The 10,406-nt window shown below is 40.3% G+C and overlaps 1 protein-coding gene and 1 pseudogene across 26 annotated transcripts in view; both read left to right on the top strand.

The window, feature by feature from the left end:
* MAGI1 (membrane associated guanylate kinase, WW and PDZ domain containing 1) overlaps window positions 1-10,406 on the top strand; it is a 525,907-nt gene that overhangs the window by 19,779 nt on the left and 495,722 nt on the right. The window lies entirely within an intron of this gene.
* Window positions 1-10,406, top strand: part of LOC148047963 (uncharacterized) — a 38,942-nt pseudogene that overhangs the window by 2,929 nt on the left and 25,607 nt on the right.

Genomic DNA, 10,406 nt, shown 5'->3' with positions numbered 1-10,406 from the left:
GAATCTGGATTTTTAGATGCTGCTAATGCAAAATATGTTCTAATTGAATATACTATTTCTGAACGAGGTAAAAACCAAGTTTTACAAATGTTTGCAGAAATACTTGGATCCATAGGAGGTATATGGGAATTCTAATTAACTCAGTACTAGCTGTGAAATAGTTTTGGTATGGGACCTACCCAATTATAAATAAAATTGTAATATTTCATGTTTGCTCTGTTCAGTTGCTGTTAGACCTGAAAATACTTTTAGTTTGTTTAATAAGAGAAGCAAATAATTCTAATATCAAAACAATTATAACACAAATCTCAACTCATTCCTACAGGTAGTTCTCGACTTACAACCATTTGTTTTGTGACCATTTGAAGTTACAATGGCACTGAAAAAGTGACTTATGACAGTTTTCACACTTATGACTACAGGTAGTGCTCAACTTACGACCACCATTGAGCCCCAAATTTACGTTATTAAATGAAAAATTTGTTAAGTGAATTTGTCCCATTTTCCAGTAGAATCGAGGGAGGGGTTACGCATGGGTTTTGTCACAGCCTGATTGGTCCATAGACTGAGGGAAATTTCTATAATATTCCTCCATTCCCCATTGGCTCCCAGTTTCCTCTCAGTCTTTTGGTCCAAGCACTGCTTTGGCTCCTAGGTAGGAAACCTTCAAATTATTGTAAAACTTGCTAAGGGTGAATAGTGGTCAGAAGTTGCTTTTTTCAGTGCCGTTGTAACTCTAAACAGTCACTAAGTGAACTGTTGTAAGTTGAGGACTACCTGTATTTGCAGCATTGCACAACTTGATCAAAATTGGACGGTTGGCAAACTGACAAGCATTTATAACAGTTGCAGGATCCTGGGGGCTTGTAATCACCATTTGTAACTTTCTTAGCTGGCTTCTGACAAAGTCAATGAGGGAAGCCATATTCCTTAATGACTTCATGATCCACTTAACTACTGCAATGATTTCTTTAACAGCTGTGGTGAAAAAAAAGGTTGTAAAGTGGAGCACAACTCATTTAAAAACTGCCTTAGCAATGGAAATTTGGGGCTCAATTGTGGTAGTAAGTCCAGGGACTTACCTGTATTTGCTAGGTAAATCACCTAACAGAGAGGTGTTCAGTTGTCCGGGAGCCAAGCTTTAAGGAACTTTTTTTAAATATCAGAGTAAAAAGACTTATATATATATTTTTCCCACTCCTCCTTTAAATCTCTTTGGCTTACAACTTTTCACTTTTTTCCCTGTACCTTCATTAACTGGTTTTATAGGCAGCTAGAATAGCCTATAACTAAATCAATCACTCAGTCAATGAGTCAGTCAAGGTCACTTATCCTGAAAGGATCTAAATATATGTGGTGGCCTATGTACTTATATGAGCTTGTGTGGGTCCTCAAATCATCTTTTGAAATAAACATTATATTAGAAAAGAATAAAATGGAACAGCACAGCACAGCACAGAATAGAATAACAGAGTTGGAAGGGACCTTGGAGGTCTTCTAGCCCAACCCACTGCTCAAGCAGGAAACCCTATACCAGGGATAGCTTTTCCGGACCAAGTGACCAAAGCGTGTGTATGTGCGTGAATGTGCGCGTGGGTGCCTGAACCACCCAAATGCAATCTCTATGTGCCACCGTGCATTCCCCCCACCCCTGTGCATGCGCGTGAGGTCCCCTGTATGCAAACTCCCCATGCACCCCCCCCCCCACATTTACTGCAGTAATCCAAAGACTAGCTGGCTGGCGAGAGGCACACATGCATGCATGGTGTAGCTGAACAGGGGCGAGGGCTCGCATGCCCACAGAGACAGTGCTTTGTGCCACTTTTGTCACGCATGCCATAGGTTCGCCATCACGGCTGTATACCATTTCAGACAAACGGTTGTCCAATCTCTTCTTAAAAACTTGCAGTACTGTCAGGAAATTTCTCCTTAATTTTAGGTTGCTTCTCTCCTTGATTAATTTCCAGGCCATTGCTTCTTGTCCTGCCCTCAGGTGCTTTGGAGAATAGCCTGACTCCCTCTTCTTTGTGGCAGCCCCTGAGATTAAAAACAAGTGCTTTGTTTTATGGAAAGAAAATGTTCTGTTATCATTTTTTTTTCTTAAATGAAAAGAATGTTCACCAATCCTTATAAAACCTCATCTGGAGCAGAAAGCCTAATGATCACCAGCTGGGATATTTAGTGGCATATAGTTGGCTATGGACACCCTAGTTCTGGCTGGAAAAGATGATGTACCTTAGCGCTCCTTGGTGCACAATGCTTTGAAAAACTGGATTTGTTGCATTTCATTTCACAGTGTCCACCCCATATTGTGAGGATATAAAAAAGAGACGACCGTTTATTCAAATGTATCCTAAGCCTTTGGAATAAAGCAAAGAAAGGCACGATTATTAAGTCTTCCTCTAATAATAATTTCCTCAACACTGTCAAACTATTTACTAAGTCTGCATTACTATTACTATTAATCTTCTCATTGTTCCTATCACCCATCTCCTCCCACTTATGACTGCATGACTGTAACTTTGTTGCTTGTACCCTTACGATTTATATTGATAGTTTCCTAATATGATTTGATTGCTTATTTGTACCCTATGACTATCATTAAGTGTTGTACCTTATGATTCATGATGAATGTATCTTTTCTTTTATGTACACTGAGAGCGTATGCTCCAAAGACAAATTCCTTGTGTCTCCAATCACACTTGGCCAATAAACTATTCCATTCTATTCCATTCCATTCCATTCCACTCCGTTCCATTCCATTCCACTCCACTCCATTCCGTTCCATTCTATTCTATTCTATTCTATTAACAAGATGCCTAAGCTAGAAATACAGGTAGTCCTTGATTTACAACAGTTCATTTAGTGACTGTTCAAAGTTACACTGGCATTGAAATTATGGCCGTTTTTCACACTTACGGCCATTGCAGCATCCCCATGGTCACGTCATCAAAATTCAGATGATTGGCCACTGACTCATATTTATGATGGTTGGTTCCAGTGTCCTAGGATCACCTTTTTAACCTTCTGACTAGCAAAGTCAATGGGAAAGTCAGATTCACTTAACAACTGTGTTATGAAGAACTGCAGTGGTTCACTTAACAACGGTGGCAAGGAAAGTCGTAAAATGGGGCAAAACTCACTTGACAAACTCACTTAACAACAAAAATGTTAGGCTCAGTTGTGATCATAAGTGGAGGACTACCTGAATAGTCTTTGAAGAATATTCTTTCTCAGGTATTTATGAATAGTTTATTGTTGATTGTAGGCTAGATTTTGAATTTTAGATTTTCATTCTTCCAAATGTCTAGTCAAACACAGAAATTGGCTTAGGAGTGTAGCAGAGGTGGGTTCCTACTGGTTCGGACCAGTTGGGCTGACCACGCGCCCAAACCAGTTCCATTGCCGGCGTCATAGGCACCACCATCTTGTTTTTTGCTTCTGCGCATGCACAGAAGCCATTTTTTCACTGCTGCGCATGCACACATGTGTGCATCAAGCACATGCGTGTCAGAAGTGTGTCCCTGAGCAAACCGGCAGTAAAAGAATCCAAACCCACCCCTGGGCTGTAGGGAGACATAATAGCAAGGGGAAAAAATATAAACATGCCATTCTATGTCTACTGAGTCCTTTAAGTATTTAAGAACTAATAACATCTCTGCATGGGCACTTATTTTTTCTGCATGACTTATGTATATGAGGCTTCATAGTAGGAGTTAAGAGTACTTTTCATTATTTAAGAATTGCATACGGGCTGTGGGAAAACAATGCTAAAATTGGGCACTTTATATTTTCAACAGAACCTTACAGTTCATATTTAAGCTCCATATTTGAATAAAAAGATAGTTTGAGTGTATACATCTGTACATTTCCAGAAGCAAAAATCCAAGTGGCAATTGAGAAAACCTCCAATTGTTCTTTGTGGCATGACAAGGATTTCACTTTTCTCTGTAAGGTCCCTGTCTAATATGGAGTTACAGGTAATTGTTGAAAAAGCTGCAATAATATCAGGATAATTTTTGATAGGTTACTACAGAAGGGCTTCTGAAGCCTACCTTAGAAATTCTTTTGACTTATTTATTCTCTTACCACAACAGGAGAGTATAGAGAACAAAGTAATGTAATTATGATATATGTGACAAAGCTCACACCTTAAAGTGGATGAAGTGATGACAACAACTTTAATCAGCCTCCCTTTTCTTTTCCTCCCCCAATTGCCAAGCTTTTGCATAAATGCTTCTAAGATTATGGTCAAAAGCAGACAGCTATATGTGACAGTCTCTCTGTCTACCTACAAGTTATAGTGTATTATAACTCATTTTTTATATGCGTTAAAGGTAGAACAGGTGGAAATTATCTTTGTCTAATAAAAGCTTGCTTTTAAATAAAGACCTGTTGATATTATTTTACTTGAGAGATGGGATGAGTAGGCTTTGGCCTACTGCTTTAAATTACAGATAGTCCTCAACTTACAACAACAATGGAGCCTGAAATTTTTGTTGCTAAGTGAGGTATTTGTTAAGTGAGTTTTGCCCCATTTTACAACCTTTCTTGCCACAGTTCTTAAACAAATAACTTGCCAACAGTTCTTAAACAGGACAGGAACAGTCAATTTAGGTTTGATAGTACAGAGAGTCCTCAACTTAAGACCACAATTGAGCCCCAGATTTATGTTGTTAAGTGAAACATTTGTTAAGTGAGTTTTGCCCCATTTTGGCACCTTTTTGTTATAGTTGTTAAGTGAATCATTGCAATTGATAACTTAGTAACCTGGTTGTTAAGTGAATCTGGCTTCCCAGTGACTTTGCTTGTCAGAAAGTCGCAAAAGACGATCACTTGACCCTGAGGCATGGCAACAGTCATAAATATGAGTTAGTTGCCAAGTGCCCGAATTTTGACCAAATGATCAATGCAATGGTCTGAAGTGTGAAAAACGGTCATAAGTCATTTTTTTCAATTCCGTCACTAAATGAGCTGTTGTAAGTTGAAGAGTACTCCTCCTATATCCCTAGCCCATAGGGCAGAGGTGATGGGGATATCTTGACAGCATTAAGCAAAGGAACACTATGAATAATGATAAAGTATTGCAACAATTATGCAATGAACATTTTGATGCAAGCTATTCCTAAAGCTGTACACTCTAGTCCAGATGGTGAATATTTTTTTTACATTTCTTCAACATATTTTCATCAGGCATCAAGTCCATAATTTCTGGAACAGCCTTGTAAAGTATGACAGCGTTATCCCCATATTGCAGATAGAGATTATGTGTTTTCTCTGCTGCTGTGTTTTCAGTAGCATCTTGATATTCAGGCATTACCATCTGCTTCTACTGAATGCTACGCCATTAAATATTCAACTGCTGCCTTTAACAAGCTTGATAATGGTCAGTTGACATCTCTGTTATTTATTTGCTTTATTTTGTTGAGGGCAGCATGCCCATCCAAGAATGCCTGACTGAGTGGCTTACAGACCTCCCCAGACAACAATAAGATTAAAACTGAAAGCATAAATTATAGATGTAACAATATAGTAAAACATTGTCATAAATAACAATGCCATTTGTTAGTGACAATTCAAAGTTACAACAGTATTTTGAAAATTGACTTATGACTGTTTTTACACACTTAAGACTGTTGCAGCAGCTTTATGGTCAAATGATCAAAATTTGGATGCTGGCCAACTGACATCTCAGTTTGTGCCTTTTGCAACAAGCAAAGTCAGTGGGGAAGCCAGATTAGCTTTACAACCCTGTTACATACTTAGCCACTGCAGTGATTCACTTAACAACGGTGGCAAAAAAAGCTAAAATGGACAACACTCACTTAGCAATAGCACTTAGACTTATATACCGCTTTACAGTGCTTTATAGCCCTCTCTAAGTGGTTTACAGAGTCAGCATAATTCCCCCCAACAATCTGGGTCCTCGGGGATCTTGGAATCCTAGTGGACAACCATTTAAATATGAGCCAGCAGTGTGCAGCAGCTGCCAAAAAAGCCAACACAGTTCTAGGCTGCGTAAACAGAGGGATAGAATCAAGATCACGTGAAGTATTAATACCACTTTATAATGCCTTGGTAAGGCCACACTTGGAATACTGCATTCAGTTTTGGTTGCCACGATGTAGAAAAGATGTGGAGACTCTAGAAAGAGTGCAGAGAAGAGCAACAAAGATGATTAGGGGACTGGAGGCTAAAACATATGAAGAACGGTTGCAGGAACTGGGTATGTCTAGTTTAATAGAAAGAAGGACTAGGGGAGACATGATAGCAGTGTTCCAATATCTCAGGGGTTGCCACAAAGAAGAGGGAGTCAAACTATTTTCCAAGGCACCTGAGGGCAGAACAAGAAGCAATGGGTGGAAACTAATCAAGGAGAGAAGCAACTTAGAACTGAGGAGAAATTTCCTGACAGTTAGAACAATTAATCAGTGGAACAGCTTGCCTCCAGAAGTTGTGAATGCCCCAATACTGGAAGTCTTTAAGAAGATGTTGGATAGCCATTTGTCTGAAACGATGTAGGGTTTCCTGCCTAGGCACAGGTTGGACTAGACGACCTCCAAGGTCCCTTCCAACTCTGCTATTGTATTGTATAAGTGTCTTGCTTAGAGATGGAAATTTTGGGCTCAATTGTAAATCGAGAACTATCTTTAACTAACACTAAGGAGCAATCATAACATTATCCAGATCAAGAGATACAAAATAACAATCTAAGATGGCTGTCAGGTTTCTTATACAGGTAAGATTTGAAGAGGCAGCCCCTTGATTACTGTTTAGTCAATATATTATCTGCAATTTGGGGACATTGGCAGCAATTTCTAGTAGATTTCTACTACATTTCTTCTTGGCTGGTTCAATCGTTGCCCAAGGATCATGTTTTTTAGGACACCTTGTTCCAGTTTAATTCTTCAGTCCCACCACAGTATTTAACAAGCTTGATAATTTTGATGCTGAATCATAGCAATTCCTGTAGCTGTGTCCCTCTGTAAACAGGCAAGGAAAAGAATAGGTTGTTATTCCTAATGCTCTGTTTTGCATGTTTTGTGTATTTGGCTATTTCCCCAAAAGCCCTGTAATGGAGCATAAGAGGAAATTTGCTTGTCTATCTAAATGTCAGTCTTCCTGCATATAAATAATTCCCGTTGCAAGTTCTGAGGAAACCAGAACACTGTAGCTTCATAGCCTGAAGCTTTTGTCAGCAGCTGCAATATCTGTAGATCTGTGATGGTGAACGTATGGCACATGGAGCCATCTCTGCGGGCATGCGAGCCATTGCCTTATGTCAGCTCCAGCACACATGCGTACGCTGGCCAGCTGATTTTTGGCCTCTCCAGAGAGCCAGGGGAGGCCATTTTTGCTCTCCCCAGGCTCCAGGAAAGCCTCTGGAGCATGGGGAGGGCAAAAAATGGACCTAGCAGGCCTACTGGAAGATTGGAAACGGACCCGCCGGGGTAGGGCGAAAACAGTCTGGTATGCCAGTTTTTAGCTGTCCCCAGGCTCCAGAGGCTTTCCCGGCGCCTGGGGAGGGCAAAAATGGTCTCCGGAGGAAATACCAACTTCATCTTGGCGGCAAGCAGCTCACTGGTAGTGCAGCACTCGGGTGGGGGGGGAGAAGCATGAGGAGGTTGTGTGTACATGCGCATGTAGGGGCACACTTTGCATTATGGGTGCTGGCACACAGACATGCGCGTTCGTATTTTTGGCACCCAACAACAAAAAGATTAGCCATCACTGCTGTAGGTTGTAGTATTGAACCTCTGCATGTAGTGAGTGCATGCATGTGCCTTCTAGAGGAGGTGTAAATGTTTCCTTGAGCTCAAAGTTGGAGATGGGAAATATCAAGATGAACAGATTTGTATAAGAATTATGAAACTAGGTAGGAAGAGCTGTAAGAATCAAGTCCATGTTAATATGATTTCCTGTGAAATCTGTTGCGGATTTTTTAAACTAGATGTCAGGAAATTGAATGAGGCATCAGATCCTGCAAATAAAAACACAACGCACTCCCGAGCTTCACAAATCTTCCAAAACAGAAGTTTAAAATGTTGCGTTAGTTAATCATTTGCAAAATGTCTCTTCAAGTCCCGGGTACATAGGAACATAATACTAATGCTTGATTAGCAAAACCTTTAGGTGTACTTGGATTCCGATGCAAATGGACTAACTCTTGGGTGAACTGTTGTTTCAGTGCGAATTTGCTGATGATGTGGTGGCACAGAAGACTGTTGTGCTGTTAGTCAAGAAATCTTTTGTTGAGTTTTGTATCTGCATTTCATCACCTCATACTTCTAGTTATTTATTTAGGACAGGTGCATTGCTGCCCAACTCCAATGATGTGAACCTGGGCAGCAAATAAAATATGAAAAATATAAAAAAGAAATAATACCATACATACCACTGAAATAAACTAAAGCCATTAAATCAGGGGATCCCAACCCTGGGGGTGCAAGTCGATATTCCAAGGGGTGCAAAAACCTGGGTTTAGAAGTTTCAAAATTATAGTGTACATGTATAAAATGCATATAATTATTTTTTTTTTATGGGGAGTGAGAATATATCAGAAGCGTTCTAGGGGTGTGGGGTATAGAAAAGGTTGTTGGGGACCCCTGCAGTAAATGATGATCAGGATTAAAATATACTACCAGTGATATAATTATTTTTACTAAGAATTGTGATTATAATAGTAAAATCTAATGCAAACTATATTTAAAAAAAGAAAAGAAGAACAGAAAGGAGAAAAAGGATGCGAAAAGTAAGAATACAATAAACAAAGAGAAAACAAACATATAAAGAAGTGACTTTTACAAGAAGTAAAAATAAATTTAGTGACTCTTCACCCTCTTTAAGATTACAAACAATTATCTCTGCATCCCATCTCTTATTTATGAACAAATCCAGAAAGCATCATCTTTTCAGACCTAGTAACCACAGAAAGTCCCTACAGGGGTGCCAGAAGTAACAATATTTCTTGTTTTGACTTTAATCATATGAACCTAAACAATACTAGGTGCGAAACAGATTCTAGCAAAATCTTAGCTAAGTTAAAGAAAAGCATTTTTCTCCCTGGGTGAATTTCTCATCCTTGCCCATTTTAGAACTAAGTTCTGAAAAAGAACTCTTTAAAAAATCCCTCTGTATAATGGAATCTTAACTTGGCATCATAGTTACTGTCCTTTTTTTTTAGTTGGTAGTTTCCGCATGCTTTTAGAATTGGCTCAACAGCCTAGCCATTTACAGAAAAAGTGCCACCATTGAATGTTTCACCTCCCCACCCCCATCCCACCACCCAGGGGTGGGTTTCTCGCCCCGTTCCAACCGGTTCGGTTGGAACGGGGCCGGCGGCGTCCTCGTGCACGTGCGCAGTGCACGCATGCGTACTAGCGTCTGTGCGATGCTCCAGCTGCTCCTGGAGGATCGTGCAGGCGCTGTATGCGTCCTGCGCATGTGTAGAAGCGCAGAACTCATCAAAACGGGGTAAGAAACGCGGGCGGGCGGGTGGACCCTTCGGCGTTCCCGGAAGTTACTTACTTCTGGGTTCGCCGACCAACCGGTTCGCGGGGACCGCCGCGAACCGCCTGAAACCCACCCCTGCTACCACCCCTTCATACAGGCTGCTCTAATATATCAGAATGGGATTATCTTTGAGAGCTTTCCTAACAATGAGAACAATTAATCAGTGGAACAGCTTGCCTTCAGAAGTCATGGCTACTCCATCACTGGATGCTTTTAAGAATAGATGGGACAAGCACTTGTCTGGAATGGTACAGTACAGGGCAGTGGGTTGGACTAGAAAATGTTATATATGCAAATGTTCCCTGTTACCAGCTCTCTGATTGGCTGGTCATTTGACAGTTGCTTTGGGCTCGAGTATAAATACCCTGACAGTTGCAGGGACGTTTTGAATCGCAGTCATCTCGCAATAAACATCTTACTCTCTGATTCCATGGCTCCTGCGTCTTTCCCTCAAACTTATTCAACACTGGCGACGAAGGTGGGATATGCGATTCCCGCAGAGCCTGGAAAACAACAACGAAGAATAAGCCAGTCGCGGCCCCGCGAAAATCAGACACAAAAGCCACAACAGAGAACCAATGGCCAGCCTGTAAGATCCCTTCCAATTCTGTTATTTTTTTATTATGTTTGATATCTACAGAGTGAACTTATTCATCTCCCTCCCAACCTTCTTGTTTGGAATAGAAAGGTTGGTATAAAATCTGGTTAAATGTTTGATCCAGCTCTTTTGTATGAGGTAGCATGAAATTTTAAATAAGACATTGAACTTACTAGTTAATATTAAATCTACCAATTGTGTGTAGTACGTTGATCCTTGTTTGACCCTACATTCTAATGACATCAGGTCACACTTTTGCAACAGTGAGAGGTTGATACTATGCATGTGTTTTTAT

This window comes from Thamnophis sirtalis, unplaced genomic scaffold (assembly GCF_051295495.1).
Source record: "Thamnophis sirtalis isolate CommonGarterSnake01/CBP01778 unplaced genomic scaffold, rThaSir2_p1.2 scaffold_3, whole genome shotgun sequence".
Taxonomy (NCBI): domain Eukaryota; kingdom Metazoa; phylum Chordata; class Lepidosauria; order Squamata; family Natricidae; genus Thamnophis; species Thamnophis sirtalis.
Note: the sequence above shows the minus strand (reverse complement) of the source record. Positions and strands in the feature narration are given on the sequence as shown.